Source organism: Herpailurus yagouaroundi, unplaced genomic scaffold (genome assembly GCF_014898765.1).
Source record: "Herpailurus yagouaroundi ecotype Mexico unplaced genomic scaffold, PumYag 100, whole genome shotgun sequence".
Classification (NCBI taxonomy): Eukaryota; Metazoa; Chordata; class Mammalia; order Carnivora; family Felidae; genus Herpailurus; species Herpailurus yagouaroundi.
In genome coordinates, this window is record NW_024412391.1 from 26,165,678 (window position 1) to 26,186,771 (window position 21,094).

General features: G+C 37.1%; 1 pseudogene; it reads right to left on the reverse strand.

Moving 5' to 3' along the window:
• Positions 1-1,387: 1,387 nt before the first annotated feature.
• On the reverse strand, positions 1,388-15,741 carry LOC121028001 (golgin-45-like; annotated as a pseudogene).
• Between the last annotated feature and the right edge of the window lie 5,353 nt (positions 15,742-21,094).

The window sequence follows — 21,094 nt, forward strand, 5'->3', positions numbered from 1 at the left end:
TTAGGGCAGGGAGGATATCCAAGTCCAGGATTCAGAAATACGAGTAGAGGCCATGGCTTTCATGGAAACATGCAGCTCTTTAAGAGAGAATAAATTTGCCAAGGACACAGATGAAGTTTAATTGTGAGAGCCACTGAGTTGCTATTATTGGCCATGCACAAACTCACTCCCACCCCACACATACACATATCACTCTACAGCACAGCCTACCTCCCAGAAAAGAGCACATTGAAAGAATGAAGAAGTGTGTCCCTTCTTCCTGCTCTAGATTGGTAGAGTCCCTCCACTGTTGTTGCCATAAACTAATATTATCCAAGCTGGAAGAATAGAGTTCGCTTCAGGGTCCATCTCCAATATCACAAATCAGAGTAAAGAGGAGTGGATTTGGATCTGAGAGTAGTAACAATGTTATTCTGGGTAATTACTAGTAAATTAAAGTCTCAGAAAGTATAATACAAACAAATACTTATGTTTCAACCATCAAACAGTATGTTTCCAGGCTATAAAAACCCCCAGCACTTGTGATTAAAATAACTTTTAAAAGTATTTTAATTAGAATAATTTTAAACTGTAAAATATTTAAAAAATCATATTTTTACCTCTTTGATACACCTTTGTAGGAGCAGAGCATCCTCACATTAGATTCTTAATATTTAGCCAATATATTTTATTTGGAGTTTGCTGGAGCATTGCTCTTTAAAAATAATCTTTAAGTATTTCAATATATACTGTTTTACTAAAAATAGGTATTTTGTTGATTTCAGGTGTTAGTTTTTAGAAAAGAAAAATTTTTATACCTATACAGTTGACCCTTGAACAACACAGGGCTGAACTATGTGGGTCCACTTATACACAGATTTTGGGTGGGGACTGCCAAGAGCTTTATTATTTCTATTTGGTCTAATAGACCAAAGGAGGAGGTCTCCAAGGTGGCTGAAAAGCTGTTTAGTAGCTGCAGAGAGAGGTTCAGGCAGAAGCCTTGACACTAGAGGGATGCCAGAGGAACCCCTCAAGGGCTGTGGGGCTCCAGAAACTCCTAGTCATACTTGAGGGTGAGCCTTTGAAAGAGATACTTACCAACTCCACTTAGGAGCCAGCCAGCCGGCCTGCGGAGGTTAGTCTGGTGGTCATCATCTTCTTGATGAATTCCACCTCCTCATCTAGGAAGTGGCTTTCCAGGAAGTCACAGAGATGGGAGTCTGCACAGGCAGGACCTAGGGCATGCAGATCCAAAAGGCTTCTTTTGGTTCAGGTTCTTCCCCAGGACTATAGCAGTCTGTAAGAATCCAGGGTTTTATCCTATTCATTTTGGGATGGTTTCTGCAGGTCCTGGAAGAGGGCACGACCACCACACTGGTTTTGTGTATTCAAGACGCTGGGTGCCGTCTCAATCCTCCTTGGCCGACTTGAGAAAGTGGCCCATGCCCTCCAGAGTCACAACATCCTGGTCAAAATAGAAGCCCAGATAGGGGTAAGTGTAGGAGACCCACAGATGCATGTTGCTCAGGTGGTTGTCATCAGCCTCCACCTCAGTGGAATAATTCTGAGGAATCTGGGAGCTGGTATTTGATGGGCAATAGCGAGCTAAGCTCAAAAAATGGTGTTGGCTTGGACCGGAGGTAGAGGATGCCTGAGAGGATGGTTCTGAAGGTTACCACTGGAAAAGAGGTTGGAGAGGGTTAGAGGCTGAAAGAAGGGACGTACCTGGGTCGGTGCTGTCCAAACACTGTTGAAGCAACAGAGAGATCCGCATGACTCTGTGGTGCACTGCCTATATATGGATGTTTTAATAGTACAGTACTATAGATGTATTATCTTCCTTATTATTTTCTTAATAACATTTTCTTAATAACATCTAATAACATTAGCTTACTTTACTGTAAGAATAGGCCATATAATATGTATAACATATAAAATATATGTTAATCAACTGTATCATTGGTAAGGCTTCCAGTCAACAGTAGGTTGTTAGTAAAGTTTTGGGGGGAGCCAAAAGCTGTGGGGAGATTTCCGATTGCTCAGGAATTGGGACCCTTAACCCCCACATTGTTTCAGCGCCAAGTGCGATGCTAAATGTACAAATCTCATCAAAATGCAAAGTAGAATTTACTAATTTTGCATTTATAAAAAGCATTTCTGAAATAAAATTTATAGAAGAAGCAGTAAAAAATAGGAAGCAGGTAGGTAGACTTTCTGAAACATTTAACATGCAGCTTATTTTTATAGCAGGTGTACACTATGATCTCTTAATAGTAAAGCTCTTTGAAAAGGCATGGTCTTCAGTGTGCTGACTCCTTTTATAGACTCCACACCACAACCTTGAATATTTAAGTAGAGCAGTGGATAACATCTCTGCAGCAGTTGGTAAGGTCTGAACACATGAAAATGCTTTAGAGGATCACTCACTGCAATCTACTGACCTTTTGGAAAAAGCCCAATGTTTGAATGTTTTATGGACAGCACTTACAATAGAAGTTGCTCCTTTAATCTCTAAGACATGTTGTGATGCAGTCTCACCAAATCAGGGCTTTTATTGGACCGGTATAAACATCAGAATCGCCATATTCAAGATGTACTTTTTTAGTCTTCATTGTACAAATTCCCTGAAAAAGCAATCCAGGAAACTGTCATTTAAGAAATGAGCAAAATTGCAGGGTTAAATTAAATCCTACTGTTTTATAATTGACCTGAAATTTAAAATTCTGAATAATGGCTGATCCTGCATTATAATTTCACAAGGGCCTCAAATCTTTTTATCTAGGGTGAAGCACAAACAGTAAAAGATAGCCTTATGGCATATTCTTTATTTGTTTACAAATAATAAGCAACCCAGCACACCACTCATCAGGATCCCTTATGGTGCTTGGCTTAGGATAAAATAAAAGCCTCTGTGTCTATTATGAATACGAATACTGGGAAGCACAGGCACTTGGCAACAAACTTTTCATTATAGGCTGTTTCTGGGTAGAAGTTTCTGGGTAGAAGCTATATTCAATTATTCATTAAGAGTATTTAAAATCAGGGCGCCTGGGTGGCGCAGTCGATTGGGCGTCCGACTTCAGCCAGGTCACGATCTCGCGGTCCGTGAGTTCGAGCCCCGCGTCGGGCTCTGGGCTGATGGCTCAGAGCCTGGAGCCTGTTTCTGATTCTGTGTCTCCCTCTCTCTCGGCCCCTCGCCCGTTCATGCTCTGTCTCTCTCTGTCCCAAAAAAAAAAAAAAAAAAAACGTTGAAAAAAAAGAGTATTTAAAATCAAATTTATGAATTATAGTAGCATAATATTATAAAATCCCCAAAAAAGCTAATTAAATAATTTTTACCCACAGATGCATAAAAAATAAGGCAGCCTATAGAACCTATTATTCACAATAGCCAAGATGCGGAAACTACCTAAGTGTCCAGCAACAACTGAACAAAGAAAAGTCTATAGAGATTAGATATAGATAGATACAGATAGATATTTTGTATATATAATACAATATTATTCAGCCATAAGAAAAAAAAAGAAGGAAATCCTCCCATTTGTGGCAACATGGATGAACCTAGAGGAGGATGCTATGCTAAGTGAGATAAGCCTGATACAGGAAGAGGAATACTGTATGTTTGATGAATACATTGTAAATAATGCTGCAGTGAACAAAGGGGTGCAGGTTTCTCTTCATTTCCTTCACCCACAAGTGACATGGGCTGGGTCATATGATAATTCTAGTTTAGCTTCTTGAGGAGCCTCCATACTGTTTCTTACAAATGACTGCACCAATTTACGTTGCCACCGATAGTGCACAGGGTTCCCTTTTCTCCACACCCTTATCGCTCCTCTTTTTGATAATAGACATCCTAATAATGGTTGGATGATATCACATTGTAGGGTTTTTTTTAAGAATGTAGAGAAATTTAATACCATTTCAAAATATAACTCAGATGAATCAGACCAAACTATCATCAAGTTGACATTAAAATGTGTTACTTGACCAGATGTGTCTTTAGAAGATTTCTCTTCTGATAGGCAATTCTGCACCTAATGCAGTGTAATTTGGTATAAACATATGGTGGATATTTTTAAAGACCTATAAAAGGATATTTATGATGACCCATCATAAATAAATAATAATATATATTAATATAAATTAATTGATGGATTGCATTTTTGAGTTTGTACAATGTTCTAGGAAGATCCTACTTTCTCCAGCACATTTTATATCAAACTTGATATTCCTATTGTGTTGCATTTGTCAAAATGAGCTCAGTAGAATCTGTTTCTTTTATATATGTCAAGTTAAATCCATTCAAGCTATGATTTTCCCCAAAACAAAACCAACATGAGAGTATGTTAGGCTGATACACTTGCTAATGTGGCTGTAAAATATTTTTAATTTTCCTAAAGTATAGCATTTAGTTTTAAAATATTAGTCCCTTTACCCATAGTATTTCCATAAGCCTCCTTTTGTAACCCAAAAAATCATCAGAAAGGAAATGGACACTTCCTCCACCCATCCTCTACCAGCTACTATCCTTTAAAGTAGGGGCCAGAAAACTCTTTCTGTAAAGGGCTAGCTAGATAGGACATATTTTCTCCTTTGCAGGCAATACAAGCCCTGTTGCATCTATTCAAGTCTACTGTTGCAGTGCAAAAAACAAACGAAAACAATCATAGACCAGAGTAAGTGAATGACTGTGGCTGCGTATGACCCACCTTGCATTAGAGTATCAGAATTGAATCTGCTCCTATTAAATCCATAGCAAGATATAACTTAGGGCCTAAAATGAAGGTAAAATCTTTTTCTTTCAGAAAAAGGAAAAGCATCATATAATTCCTTCTTTGGAAAAGCATCATGTAATGCCTGGAAAATATCATCTACTTTATTTTTTTTTTTATTTTTTTTAACGTTTTTATTTATTTTTGAGACAGAGACAGAGCATGAACGGGGGAGGGTCGGAGAGAGAGGGAGACACAGAATCTGAAACAGGATCCAGGCTCTGAGCGGTCAGCACAGAGCCCGACACGGGGCTCGAACTCACGGACCGCGAGATCATGACCTAAGCCGAAGTCGGCAGCTTAACCAACTGAGCCACCCAGGTGCCCCGAATATCATCTACTTTAAATATGCCTTTCATTTTTCCTTACCCTGAAACATTTATTAAGAAAGGGTTATCTGTGGTCCAGTACATGAAAAACATCTTTGGGGGGGTATATATTAAATAGAAAGTGATACTATGTCTACGATTATAAGAACTCCCGCTTCCAAATAATAATGACTCTTGGGTAATAAGCAAGCACCTGTATCATACCTCCAACATACCAAATGTGAAAGGACAAGAAGTTCTCCCTGGAAGTGATGGCAGCAACTGAAAGTTGTATTTTCATATCTAGTATAGGGATGAAATAAATCATCCAGTATTTTTCTTTGTACCAAGTAAGGTGGTTGGTAAAGACTCAAAAAATGGATTATCAGATGAGCTTTCTGTACAGGCAACTGGATAGAATGCATAGAACCATTTCAGCCATTTTTTTTTTCTGCTGGGGTGCTGCAGAACTCAACTGTTCATGGAATCTTCTTTTGACTATTAGTGCTAACATTTCCCAGAAGATGAGCATTTAGTGCTTTTGCCAACTTGTGATTTGTAGATGCCAGTCCTGCTGTGATGTGAGGTTGTGTACTAGGGTAGTAGGTTTGCTCTCTTCCCCACTGCATGGAGACTAAGAGCTCCTCCAATAATTTATGGGTAAGTGTCATTTCCTGACAAAACTGTTCCCGTTCAGTCAGGATATCTTGAATAGCACTCTGCGCCTTGTGGTTTTGACGCTGTAAATGTGGTTAGGAGTTGGTTAACTCATCTGCCATAATCCTGCTTGTGAGGAATTTACTTCGTCATATATCACACTATATTGACATACGTTCTAACTGTTCAGAAAGTTGACCTGTGTTTTGACCTATGGCTTTATTTTCTAAAATAAGCTGATTTTCCTCTGGCTATACATTCAAAGTAATACTGAAGATCATCCCCAACAGAAGCCACTAGCAACTTTTTAAACTCACAACTGACCTCTGTCTATACCCTGAACTGGTTGTAAAGACCTTCTTTGTCCTGTAGTAACCTACTTTAAGAGTTCTTGAGCTTTTCCAATATATTCTTTACCTCTGATAGTTATTTTTTGGGTTCTGCAACTCCCTCTGACTGACCAAGTAATTCTCCTTTACAATGACCCAGAGACTTAGCCTTTGCATTTTTTGTTGGGGATATCATGGGTTATAGCAGCTTTGGGAACCAATAGTCTTACAGCATCGACTTCCACTGCTTTTTCAGTGAGAATCTTCCTTACTGAAGAAGTCCTGGACTCTCTGATGGAACAGCTTTCTTTCATGGATTCTGAAGGATGTGATGTTTCATGGGTTGGACTCCAGAGGTAAGTCCAACAGATTTAGATGGCTCCTCAGTTTCTGTTCTATCTCCTGCTCCTCAGACTGAGGTTGAAGTAAGGGTGACTTTGGTTTCTAAACTTTTGAGAGTAGCTATTTTTTAACCAATGAAAATGTTCCTCAAGACTTCTACTGAAAAACTACCAAGGTTCTTACTCTTCTGATTTCAGGGGTTTTCACTTTACAGATTGTTGGGCTCTGCGTCACAGGGTTAACTGCTCCACATAGTCCTTTTCCATTCTGTAGCTGACCTGCCCAGGCCTGCCTGATATTCAGCTTCTCACTCACTCACTCACTTACTGTAGTTTGCATTTGAATTTCCCTGATGATTAGTGATGTTGAGCATGCACCTGCTAGCCATTTGTATGTCTTCTTTGGAAAAATGTCCATCTAGGTTCTTTGCCCATTTTTTTTAATTGGACTACTTGTGTTTTTTATATTGAGTTGTATTAGTTCCTTATATTTCTTATATATTAACCCCTTATCAGATATATGTCTTGTAAATATTTCCCCCATTCTGTATGTTGGTTTTCCTTTTTTTTCCTTCTAAGAAAAATATTTTAATTATTTTATTACTAATACTTTATTATAGCTATTATTCAAGCAAAGCATTTATTTTGAAATTAAATAAATCATGCTTTTCAAAGTACAAAAGAATACTCTTCTATCTGTGAAATGTGTTTACAGAAAAGTAGGTCATTAGGTCCTTCATTGTATAAAGAAGCTTTTACTTTTTCTCTGCTCTGGAAACAAACCTCCAAAGCATTGGTAGGTAGAATAGTGTCCTTATGTAGAAATCATATTTAATGTTGACTGAATTAAATAAGAAATATTTATCATATACTTACATATGTCTTAACAGATATCATGGAAAATTCGAAGTGTAACAAGTAACCTTCCTGCAAAGAGTTTACAATCTCAAGTGGGAATGAATACTTAATTTCATTATTTGGATAATACTTTGGTTTTTCATTTCATTTGTCATTTCTTTTACTATGCAGGAGCACTTAAGTTCGATATAATTAGTTCCACTTGTTTGTTTTTGCTCTTGTTTCTTAAGCTTTGACTGTCCTATCCATAAAATCATTACCAAGACCAATGTCAAGGAGTTTTTCCTTGTGTTTTCTTCTAGGAGCTTTATGGTTTGAGATTTTACATTTAATCTTTAACCCATTTGAGTTCCTTCTTGTGATTGGTGTTTGATAAAAGTCCACTTTCATTTTTTTACATGTGAATATCCAGTTTTCCCAGCAGCATTTACTGAAGAGAATCTTTTTTATCTATTGAGTATTCTTGGCTCCCTTGTCAAATGTTAGTTGGGCACATATGTATGGGCTTATTTCTAGGCCAGACAGGGCCACCAGCTTGGCCCTGTAGTTGGACAGAGCAACTGGCTAGGGCCTCTGCTCCACCTCCTTTCAGAGGAGGATTGTAGTCAGCGAAGATCTGAGTGCCAGGTGTATAAGCCCCACTCCTCTGTTTCTATCTGATCTCCAGTGGTCAAGCCCTACAGATTCCCCTAGTGATTCCTATGAGGTGACACTTCAGTAGACCTCCTGGGAAGTGCCTCAAAATGCTAAAGGAGCTGGATGTTCACCTTGGGCTCTTTTTTCCACTGGAGAAACCTAGGTTCAGGGGGTCAATCTCAGCGCAATGCTGTGCTGTTCTTGGGGGGGATGGAATGTATTAAGAGGGTAACCACTACTCTTACTCTTGTGGTCCTTTTTGATCTTTGTGGTCCAAGAGGGTGATTCAGCCTCACCCCCAGGTTCTAGGACTTTCACAATGGTGTCTTATCTATGGATAATTACCAGCTGGTCTTCTTGTGAGGGAGACCAAAGTTGAGAATGACTTAATGTCAACATCTTGATGATCTCACTCCTGTGATGACATTTTTATTAACAAAATTTGAGCTGTGATAACATCTTAAGTTGGAATACTCACATTAAGTTACAACTTATTTAATAGCACTCCACTTCATAATGTACATTCTAGTTTGTGAGCTATCTTCAAAAGCAATTTCATATTTTCAGTTAGGATACCAACAAACAAATGTAATTCTCCTGAGAAATGCAGCTGCCTCCTCTCTCTGTCTCTCTCTCTCTCATGCTGCATACACGTGCTCATGCTTCTCTGCCTTCCTTCTGTCCCTGTGCATTTCTCACCTTTTTAGTGATCTTACCATATGAGATAATTATCTATTTACAAAAGTCAGAACTATTTTCACAGATGAACATCTAATCTGTTTTTTAAAAACCTCTATGGGGGAAAAAAAAGGTTTTCAGTATCCAATTTTACACCTCAAATGGTTTTTGCTAGCAACTTTTCCTCTTAATAAGCTAAAATAAATGTTGATTTTGATTTGTGACAGATGGTTCATCTCTAAGAACCCATAACAGTGATTTCAATGTTTTAAAAAAAACTTGCAAAAATCGGTACCACAAGAAATTCATCCAGACCTATATTCCACAATCTTCTTCTAAATTGATGTATAAGTACATATTCGTATTTGAATGAAGCAAAAATGACTTTGATCTTATAAATAAGACTCACTACAGGTTTCTCCGCCAGAGATTATGTCTCTCTCTGCATATAATTTGAATTGCTCCTGAATGTAATTCAAGACTGGTTCGTGATATTTTATTAAGTAGCTAGACGTTTTGTGGCTATTAAAAATCAGCATATTCCTTTTGGATTACTCTTTAAGTTGTTATTAAATGAAAAGAATAGCCTTTAAGGTGTTATGTTAATCCTTTTTAAAAAGAACGCTTAATGTTTTCTACAATGTGAATATTGCTGGTTATCGCTGATTAGCATTGTAGCTCACCAGCATCTCATTTGGTTTTCATCAACTCCAATTCTAAAAAGGGTCTTATGGGGAAAAGTTGAATAAAGAGGCAGTGGTTTACAGTAAATAGCTGGAAATAGGAATTGGTTCTGTTCGCTCAACCTGTTACTCATTAGAAGGAGATTAGGGATAGAGAACCAAAGAGAAAGTGAAGAATGTGTCAAAGAGGTGAAAAACGAAGGTTAATTTTTTAACCCTAAAAATAAGTTCTCAACTGGAAATTAAATTTACCTCACATAAACCATTTGGTGTGGGGGCAGGGGGGCAGGTTGTATGTTTATTTTCTCTAAGCAGAGTCACCTTAAAGCTCTCAGCACTTCTCTGTCATATGGAGTGATCCACATCTAACTCAAGAACTAGCTGACTGTTGAAAGAACAGTGTCCTCAGCATGAAAATCAGGAGGAAACAGGGGAACCTGGGTGGCTCAGTTGACTAAGCATCCAACTCTTGATTTCGGCCCAGGTCATGATCTTGTGGTTCATGAATTCATGCCCCGCATTGAGCTCTGTAATGACAGTATGGAGTCTGCTTAGGATTCTCTCTCACCTCTCTCTCTGCTCCTACCCTGCTTTCTCTCTCTCTCTCTTTCTCTCTCTCTCTCTCTCTCTGTCTCTCTCTTTCAAAATAAATACATAAACTTAAAAAAATGAAAATCATAAGGAAAGTGTTAGGACTCTAAATATGCCATCATGTTTTATATGTGTTGTGTCATTGGAATAAGAGAAAGGAACAGAGTTTGGTATCTAAAATTTTCACTCAGTTCTTTAAAATTTTTCTTGCCCAACAAAATATAGGTCTGGAATATAGTGTGGCAAAAATAACTTGCTGATTATTTCATGTACTCTCTTATACTTCCCAGCCCTTTTGCAGTTGGGGGCGGGGGGAGGGGTGGGGGGGGTGGGATGTGACTAGTTCCAGCCAGTGGAATTACACATGTATGTCTTTCAGAGCAAAATGCTTAATTGCCAGTGAAAGATTTTATGGAGCCTTCTTTGCCTTTCACCTGGATGAGGAAAACCATGTGTTCTAGATGGTTCATGTGTAAGGTAGTAGGGGCCTCTGTCAGCCAAAATCCCTGAGTGACTGTGAATCCAAGGCACTACCCAACCTCAGCTTGGCACTGGATCTGTTTTGTGAACAAGAGGAAAATATTGTCAGGTTAAGCCACTGAGATTTTTGGGTTAATTCATTACTTCTGTATATTACAACAAAACTTCAAGAATAATGAAAGAACTGCAAATAAAAGGGAGTTGTTTTTCCTACCTGCCCCTCCCCTATAGAAACACAGTTTAGAAAGAAGAGCCAGTCTGACGTCATTATGTTTGCATGACATATGAGCAAAATGTTGGTGATGAAGGTCAGAAATCTCACCAAAGACATTTACATATGTATACACTTTCACATCTACACATATAAACATTTTTTGAACATACCCTAAGTATGTTATTTAACATAGAGCAGTTGAAACCAGAATATATCACATTTTCAAGTCTCTTTTTCTGAGTGAATGAAGGTGTTATCCACTAATGTGTAACTGTCCTTGAAGACATTATGTTTAGGTGTCTATCTCCAACATCATTTGACAGATGTGATTAATTAAGAGATGTCTAGAACTGTTATTAAACTCAAAATACACAGGTAAACATCCAGAGAAGGCTTTCCAGATGGTCTTTGGGGAGTGTAACATAAATTCTTCATGAAAAAAAATTTGCTCTAACATCAATCATCTATTCCTGACTAATAAGTGCATCCTTTCCCTTGTCAATTGTTCTATTAATAATTTGCTGCCATGTCCCTAAATTCTCTTAGTAGATGTTATTTCTTCAATGTTGATATGATTTATGATTGCAAAAGGCAGTTTATAATATTCTGTAACTAGTGGATTAAAACACCTGTTACATTTTGGGTGATGCAAAACTCCTAATGCATACATCAGAAGAATAAATGGATGACTATAGGAACATAAGAATAATAGATCTAAAAATGCTGGTACTCTGAAAACAAAATCCTTGTTCTAGTATACAGTGCAAACTATACAGTACCACAGTTGGCTAGTACAGAAGATATCATCTGAAATTATCTGAGTCAAACATAATCATAACTCTCCCTAGACTTTGGTGATTTGGTAGCCCTTAAAGGCAAGTTTTCTACTATGTAGAGAAAAAAAAAAACGTCTTCAGTAAGATAAAGACAAACAAATGCAATAGAAATAAAGTTTTAGTTGTACAAGATAAGTACATTCTAGAGATCCCCTGTACAATATTGTGCCTATTGGATATTGAAAATGTGCTTTCCTATGAAGGCTTTTAAAAAACAGATTAGATGTTCACCTGTGAAAATAGTTCTGACTTTTGCAAATAGTTAACAATTTGTGTTATACATTTAAAAATCTGTTGAGAGAGTAATCTCATGTTAAGTGTTCTTCCCATAGTTAAATTAAAATTTTGAAAAGCTAATATACCTAAAGAAACTGAGCTGAGCCTTTAAGGAAACTTTGAGTTCTTTGTTCCGTTATTACTGAGGCCTACGTGTATCCTTGTTCTTGGATTCCAGTATCCCTGTGCAACTCAGATTTAAACTGGATCACCTGCCCCTTAAGAGCTAGCTAATGGACTTGAACCCCAATCCACGATTTGTGGATAATTCAGAAAACTTACCCAGATTTCTGTTAATCCCTAGGTATTGGGAGGTGGGGGATGGAATGTGGAAGTGGCTTACATTTTCATGGTCATTTTTGGCTTTTGCTGAATTAATTCTATTAATTTTTTTCTGATTGATGATGATCTTCTCTGATTTGTATGAGTCCTGTCATGGAATTTAGCCTCAGTCTCGTTCTGTAATTCTGTAAAACAAGTAAACTTCAAAACAACAACACAACCACAGAGTTTTCTGCCTCTCAAACACAGCATTTGTAGGCATGACAGATTCTACTGAAGATTTGAAGAAGCCAGAATAGGATTTACAATAAAAGGTGGAAACAATGAACTTTTAGTATTACATTTTTGAACACCCCATTTCAGGATTTTCCCCAGTAGCCCTGTTTCCCCATTTGGAATTCCAGCTTTTCATTATCATATGGATTCCTTTCTTCCTCTATCCTATCTTCCTCTTCTCAACATCTTCAGGAGCACTACAAATTATTGTCAGAGCATGGCTTTGAAATTCCAACTCAAAGCCCAGATTTGCATATTCAAGTCCTTCCAAGGATTCAATAGAAAAGAAATTAACTTCACAATGCCCACCCTGCTTACACAGCAGTTCAGTTAGCAATTTCCCTATCACTCCTATAATAAATTTGTCTTTTTGTTTGTGCTAAGTCAAACTTAAGAGTCTGAAACTCACAAATCAATGCATAATGTACTGGCAACAACCAATGTGGATTAGTAAAATATCTTATTTATACAATATTTCAGCAAAGCTTTTTACTTTGATGTATGCATTGTTCCCCCGAAGAGGAAGGCCAATGTGGACTGTCTTATACAATAATTTTATTAAATATCTTTACCTTCAGATACATAGGGCACTTCCAGCCAGGGTTATACATGTAGGCAAGCAGAGCTCTTTGGAGACACGCTTTAATTAACAAGTATAATAAATGTTGAAGTAGATAGAAGTGACATAATTAAATTGTGTGCTTCTAGATGGCTTTAAAAGAGTTAGATTTTCTGCAATATTATTCACTAACTACTCCTTTTGTGGGTAAGTCTATTTTTCATGGAGAATAAAAAAGTAAAGTCCAAACAATCCAAACTCAAACTACCACATTCCCTGAGCTGTTAGTAGTCTAGATAGGAAACACATATTCTAGATGTCTGTTAGTATTTCTCCATTGGACTTCCTCAAATAAGTAATATATTTCTAATTTGAACATCTCCAAAATCTCTATTGTATTTTTTAAATACCCAAATTGTTAGTTAATTAATATCTCCTATGTAAGATGTGTTAGCAGTACTCAATCCTTTCATTTCAAACTCTGCAGTCTCACTGAAATTAAGAATTAAATACATGAAGAGAGGTAAACAGAGACTAGGGCACACACTTGAAATCAAGGTAGTGACCTAATCAGCACAAATGAGTGCATTTCCCCTTGAGGCCCTTTCTCTTCAGTTTAACACCGCCAGGTGTCTGCCATCTGTGTCCACCTTTCCTTTCCCTTGGAGAAGTGAAGAGCTTCTCCAGCAAGGGCAACATTTGAAGCTTCCAATTCTTGGATTTATTGTTACAATTAGAAACAGATTCAGAAATCAGAGTACAGAGCAGATATTGTATGAGACCTCTGGCAAACACCATGATGTGGCCTGCAGATCCCCCTTAAAAGACCCACTGCCCAGCTGAGAGGCATGTGGTTAGCTGCGGACCTTCAGCTCTTAGCGTCTTCAATGTCTGCCTTAGCTTCTGATGTAATATTTTTACATTGGCTGTCGGCCAAAGACTGATTAAATCTAGGTAAGGGACAGGACTGCACGCAATCAGCTTTCCTCTGACATATCTTTACTCCTGAGTGCCCTACCAGGCCGGCAGAGACATTCCTAGTTCTTCATGGTATTACCCTCCAATAAAATTTTTGTCCCAGCATCTGATGTCCAGATCACCCAGTGGTCACAGCTGGTACCAGGAATGGTGTGAGAAGGCAGGCAGTAAAATGGGGTCTGAGACCGTCACTCATTCCTCAGCTGGCAATGTAGATTCCACCCTGAGTGGCGAGTGGAGCATGGACAGACTTTGGCACAAGGGAGTATTCCAGTTGTTAAAACCTTTACCTGTTGCCACCTGGCAATGTGTCTAGGGAGGGCTATACCTTAGTGTTGAGGATTTAGGCATTTGAACTATACGGGGAGTTAATAAATGTAAAGATAATGGAATTAAATAATTTTTACTAAGTTGATCACTGCCCTAAAAGTGGATAATGAAGAGCTCAGAGAAATTAACAAATAACTGAAAGCTAAGTGTAAGAGCTGGAGAGTCTATCTGGTAGCTAAAAAGCATCCTTCCACTCACACAGCTGGCAAGCAGAAAAAGATGAAAATCAAGGTCAGTCTTCAACAGTCAGAGTTATTGAGCTTCAAAGATGGTTGAATGTTCTATATAGCACGAGTTCTCATACTTACGTCAGATCTTAGGATTCTGTCACATGGTGTAGGAACATCTAAGTAGGTACCCCTGAAGATTTTGAGTCCCCACCATTCTGAGTGTACAGAATGGTCCCCACCCTTCCATATTAAGAACTAGCTCTCCTCCCACATGGAAAGATAATACAGAGGTTTCTTCCATACAAGGCAACAGTTGCCCTCTCAGTTTTCCTGGCCTCTACTCCTGACCAACAGACTTATAGTAAGTGTTAAGACACAATGTTGCAACTGAGGAAGTGCTGCCACCAATGAGGGAGGAAACAGACTGTATTCCAAAGGAGCTAATGATAGGTAGCAGGTGTGTACCCAGGGGCCAGGAAAGAACTTGTGGCACTGAACAAAGCAGGTGCTCCATCAAAGGGCTGGACCATAAGTCTGGATCACGAAGAGTTCATTGACTTGGAGATGGGACTTAATATTCCAATGAAAAGCCAGGGGATGGTACGAATTTGCTGTTAGGATTTCTAGCAGAAACCAGAAAACAGTCACCCAGGGTGAGTGAGGTTGAAATGTTTGAATTGCTGTGGCAGACAATAGAGTAGGAGATTAAAAACTCAGTGATTTAGGTCTGCTGGAACAGTTATGTTAATGAGACCATAAGACTGAAGAGAAAATGGTGTTCTTTGAGAAGGCCTAGAGAACACACTATTTACCAAGACCATAAGGAATGCGCTGGTATGAGCATCATTAGCATCATAAAATGTTCAGTGGTAATTCTTTGTAGGCCAGGGCTGATGATAGAGGCTGTCATAGAAATGAGCTTGCTGATAGCAGTAGGACCCTGATGCAGTAAAGGTCGAGTGTGTGACTTAACTGCCAGAAGGCAAAGGATTACAACTATTGTAATACACAATAATATCAGAGTGGCATCCAGGAGTACTAACCAGTAAAGAGTTATAGAAATGGTTAATAGAACATGGCCTCCCCAAGAACCAATGCTCAGCTCTCAGTATGGCATTAGTCCTTTTGGGATCAACAACCACTTGGCGGAAAGATGGCTACATTGGGTCCTTTCTGTTCTAGAAAGGGCAATATTTTGTTAACACAGGCATAGATAACTATTCTGGTGATAGGTTTGGCTTTTCTGCCTGCAGGGCATCAATCAAAACCACTACTCTGGAGTTTACTGAATGCCTGATCTCACCCAAGATGGGCATCTAACCAGGATGAGGACAGGTGTGATCCTTTAAAGTCTTGCTTTTAATATTTGTTCGGTAGAACTGAGCTGTGGTCAGTATAGGCTGACTGTTCTGAGGCAAGACTCTTCTGCATACTATTCGCAATGCCCTATGAATCGTGACGTTTTGTATGTGGCCTTTGAGAACAGGCACTCTTCCCAGCCCCATCTGAGCACCAAGCAGAGTTACCTCTATTCTTTCAGGATTGTTCTTTCCCTGGCCCTGGGAAGTTCCTTCATACACTGGTGCTGATCTGTACTCAGCTGAACATTCTTGAGGGGCTTTCTGAAGATCTCTGGAATTCTCTGCTCAGCTTTCTCCTCTCTCGTATTCTGTCCTGCAAACTATAGCCACTCTGGCCTCCCCACACTGTCTGCTCCATCTTCTTAAGTGGAGTCAGCCAGCTTTTGCCTGGGTTCTCCAGCTTGAAAACTCAAGGCAGTATGCTGAGATAATTATATGACTTATCTGTTGCTTGTTTTTCAAGGATTATTGTCCTTTATTGGAAACTATTGTGTATGTATACATACATACATGTTTACATTTATCACTCCCATTTTATATTTCCTTTGTTTGTTTGTTATTTCAGGGAGTAGTAGAAACCCAGTCCATCTTGGTCAGAAGCAGATGTCTTCTCACATTTAAATACTCTGTAAGTATGAATTACCAATTAAATTGGTAGTCTTAAAGATTTTCTGCTATCCGTTTGTTAGAGTAACTCTCTAAAGATGACTTCCTGATAATATCATCAGCTGTTCTGCCTTTTACGTTAAGATGAAAAGTGAAAACATTAAATCTCTCTAGGTACGCATCAAGAGATATTTTCACTACCCCTTATATTCAAGCTGTCCTCTTTAAATATTAAATATATTTTTATATTTTACTGCCCACAGCACATGCTACCTTAGGAAGGGTTACTTATAGAATTATTTTTAGTAGGTCTACTTTATTCAAAAGAGAGGAAAGGCATTTCCCCAAGGAATATTTATAAATATGTTCTCTAAGCCAGGGCAGTAATAATTCCAAAGCTTCTGGCTCAGTGTGTAAATCAAATATGAAAATCCATAAGAACTTTTGAGACCTTTTGCTGTGGGCCTTAATTCAAGCTTTTCAATAAAGCTGGATTTAACCAACTAGCACTTCGGTTTAATTCAATTAAACAAGTGTATATTGAGGATCATTTTGTGCAAAGTCCCAAAGTACCATGAGGAGGAGCGGACAGAGCCAGTCCTTTAAGTGCTGACATGATTACTGTAGGGACATATTCTTTAGGTAAACTATACAAATCAACACAGGAAATGCCATTAGTGGTGGTCCCAATAAACTCGCACCAAGGATCCAATGAGCTCTCATGAAGAAATGTAAAATTTGAAACATGCCTTACAGAGTTTCCACTGGAAATAATAGGACAAGGCTGTTGAGAGAGTGGGATCAAAATCAGCAAAGACACAAATGAAAAATTAAGCACATATTTAATAAATTCAGATTGGCTAGGGTGAGCCATGCATGTGTACATGCATGAGAGTAAACTGAAAAACTGGGAGCTGGATCCTCTTTGTTGAAGGCCTTTGTTGACAAGCAGAGAAGTTTCTGCCTGATGACAATAAGGTGCTTCTGAAAGGTTTTGAACTTGAGAATAACTGTCAGCAAAATAAATAATATACAATGATGTACATAAAATAATGAATTAGGGAATTGGGGCATTAAAAGGATATAGAAGAGATAATCAGAAAACAGAAAAATTAGAACAAAGCAAAATGTTTTACAGAATATTTTTAATAATATGCTGCTTTCTAAAATGTTTTATTTATTTTGAAAGAAAGGGGGAGTGGCGGGAGGAGTGGGGAGGAGAGAGGGAAAGAACGAATCCCAAGCAGTCTCCACACTGTCAGTGCAGAGCCCAACATGGGACTTGATCCCATTAGCTGTGAGATCATGACCTGAGCTGAAATCAAGAGTTCCAAGCTCAACTGACTGAGCCACTCAGGTGCCCCCATAACATGATGCTTTCAAAAGATAAATAAAATTCTGAAGTGGAAGAAACAACATCAGCCCAGAAAGGAGATTCAAAGGAAGAGTAAGAGTGGAAACTCATCTCTAAAAATTCTTCATTACAGAAAGTGGAGGTGAATTTTTAGAAAAGAAAATATAAATGCCTAACAAAGTTGAAAAATGCTCAATTTCAGAAATAAATTAAAACAATAAATTCCACTTTCACTTTTAAAATTATCAAATGTCAAAAAATGGCAAGATCTAAAATGGTTAAAGATGCCCTTAGGCACTACATACCATGAGGCTTAAATTGTTTAAATCCTTGTCCTCATAATTTCCCCTTCAATGACTCCATCCTAATGAGATAGAAATTCAGAAAATAAGTTATGTGCAAAGACAGTAAACACATTATTGCTTGCATTCTTAAAGCAGTAAAAATAATTTTAGTTGCTCAAGCAAAGGAAAATAATACTTTGAACCATGAAGGAGGTCATGTTTAATCCTTACGCCTACACCTCAGGAAGTTATCTACCCAGCCCCATCCATCTAACCATATTTCAGTAAATTATAATCTATATCACTCTTATATTATCATGGAAGGGCATTCCTTTCCCACAAGACTACATGATATGAAACATAATGACTTCCTGACACCACAGATCACAGCACAAACACATGTATAAGAAATACAGAAGGGAAAATGATGTAAAAAAGAAATGAATATAAAATGAATATAAAATTACAATTTTAAGGAATTTTTTTTATAAAACCCTGCAACTTAAGACCTACTAATGTTATTTAGACATTCTTCTTCTTTAAAAAATGATGGGAACATAAAAGTAAATTAAATATGATCTTCACCTTCAAAGAGCACACTGCCTAGTGAAAGCACAAAAAAGTATCTGTGAAAATATAATTGAATAGGTCAACCTCATTGGACTCTACTCAAATGGTCTCTGATCTACAAAATATCAAAAAACATTTTAAGCAACTTTAAATGAATAATTTTCATATGCTATTAAAAAAATCAGTTACTTATAGCTTAGAACTAAAATTAGTACATAACTCAACTTTATTGCTAGTTACATTGCTAGTTTATTGTGTCTGGGGGGGGGACTTATTTACAAGTGATTTTAAGTCTAGTTCTCAATATAAATTGGTAAAGAAAAAATTATTTTTTTCTTTTAGAATACTATTTTTCTTTAGAATACAACAGATGGAATTTTGAATTTATTCAAGATTTACAGTATCCTATTTGTAGGATCCCTATGAGCATATCTATAATTGAAATTGCAATCTTAGGAAATATGTTTTAGAAGAGGTGTTTTAATTTATTGGCAGGCTAATAATCTTTAAAAAGGTGGACTAATTTGCTTTTCCCTGTCACAGATAGACTGTTTTAAAAAGATAATTTGCTGATAGACTTATTGCTAATATTTTAGTTGGTACCAAAACAAGTTTATAAAGTTAAATTACTATTGCTGGAATAACTGAATGTTGAGATACCTACTACATACAACATCATAAAATTGAAGTGCTTAAATTATAAAAGTTTAATACCAACGTTTTGTAGATAAACTATACCATAAAGAGCTAACCAGTTCTTGAATCTCTCTTTGTGTTTCTGAGCCTATATATTAAACAGTAAAAATACTGTTATGTTATCTAGGTTAGTTTAAAAAAATTAATTAATATTGACAGTTGAATTTACTATTTGAAACATCATTCTGATTTACATTCCATACCTAATACTGTCTATACTAGCACAAACAAATAAACATAAAATTATATATATAAGACTATGGAAACTTTAAAACACTGCTCCTTAATTATGTATCTAAAACTAGAAGTGTTTTTAAGACAGGATTTTAGTTAGAAATCTGCTTTCAAGCCAGGAGATAGTAAATGACTGTTTCAAAGCCACAAAGTTAGGAAGTGCACAAGAAGAATCAAGATTGTTTCTTTATTCCTAGTACAGTATTATTTCCACAACATCATTATATCTCCCAGAATTAAGAAGGAACTTAATTTTAGTTTTTTTCATCAACCGAACATTTTTCATTAAGCTCGATATTTAAAAAATTATCCAGAAGGAAATGATAATGTTAATACCTTATTACTACTTATTACTCTTGTAATTTCTTATGTTATAAAAATACATCTCTTGTCTAAAAAAATTAAAAAGCAGTGTTTTAAGCAATTTTAAATGTAAAAAGACACATGTGATGATACATTATATGTATATAATAAGTACATATTATATGTATTTAAATATATGTATATATATTTAAAGATAACACATTGGGGGTATCCAGGTAGCTCAGTTGATTAAATGTCTGACTCTTGATTTTGGCTCAGGTCATGACCTCACAGTTCATGGGTTTGAGCCCTCTATCGTGCTCCGCGCTGACAGAGCCTGCTTGGGATTCTCTCTCTCTCTCTGCCCCTCCCCTGTTCGCTCTTTTTCTCTTTTTCTCTCTCTCAAAATAAATAAATAAACTTAAAAAATAATAATAAAGCATATGGAAACTTATTCAGTGGAAACTAAGGATAAACACTACTGTAAACATTGACTATGTTTACCAGTAGTTACTATATATAGTCAACATTCATAAAATTCAGAGAAGATATTCTCCAATACTGCATTATCTATCATGTCAGCTAATGCTAATAATAATTAGGCACAGGGAAGAAGGCTAGATTAAAAACCTAAATTACAGATGCCATCTGCCAACCAAATTTGGTTTGACTAGAATATATGAAAATAATTTAAATTTTTTTTAACGTTTATTTATTTTTGAGACAGAGAGAGACAGAGCATGAACGGGGGAGGGGCAGAGAGAGAGGGAGACACAGAATCTGAAACAGGCTCCAGGCTCTGAGCTGTCAGCACAGAGCCCGACGCGGGGCTTGAACTCACGGACCACGAGATCATGACCTGAGCCGAAGTCAGCCGCTTAACCGACTGAGCCACCCAGGCGCCCCAGAAAGTAATTTTAAAATGATCATCCAGAAAACAGTGAAAGAGATGTAAAGGAGTCTTTTTTTTCACAAATGTATTGTCCTAGTTTGGTGTACAACAAATATACGTCATTTCTATGCCTCTAATACGGTTTAATTTATTTTCAAAAACCACCTAATATAATTGTTGAATTTCAGGATTCTATTACTTACTCATAATTTTAAGGATTTTGATATATATTCAATTCATTTTATTTAGTTATTTGGGGATGTTTATTTTGCTATGCTTTATTTATTTTTATAATTTTATTAATATTCTATTCTGGATTAATCATAGTAGTGTATATATGCATACATATACACAAAGAATCTCACTAATTTGGAAACATGTTTAATCCAACAGGTTTTGAATTATCCCGAACATTTATTCTTCCTTCTTACCAAAGAGCCATATAATCCAATAGAAAGCTGGACTAGGTCCTTTCATTGACCCTACAGGAAAAATATTCTTTTGCCCTGAATTAATAATTCCCAGAAATTAGTGATATCAAGTAGTTCTTCCTCTTCT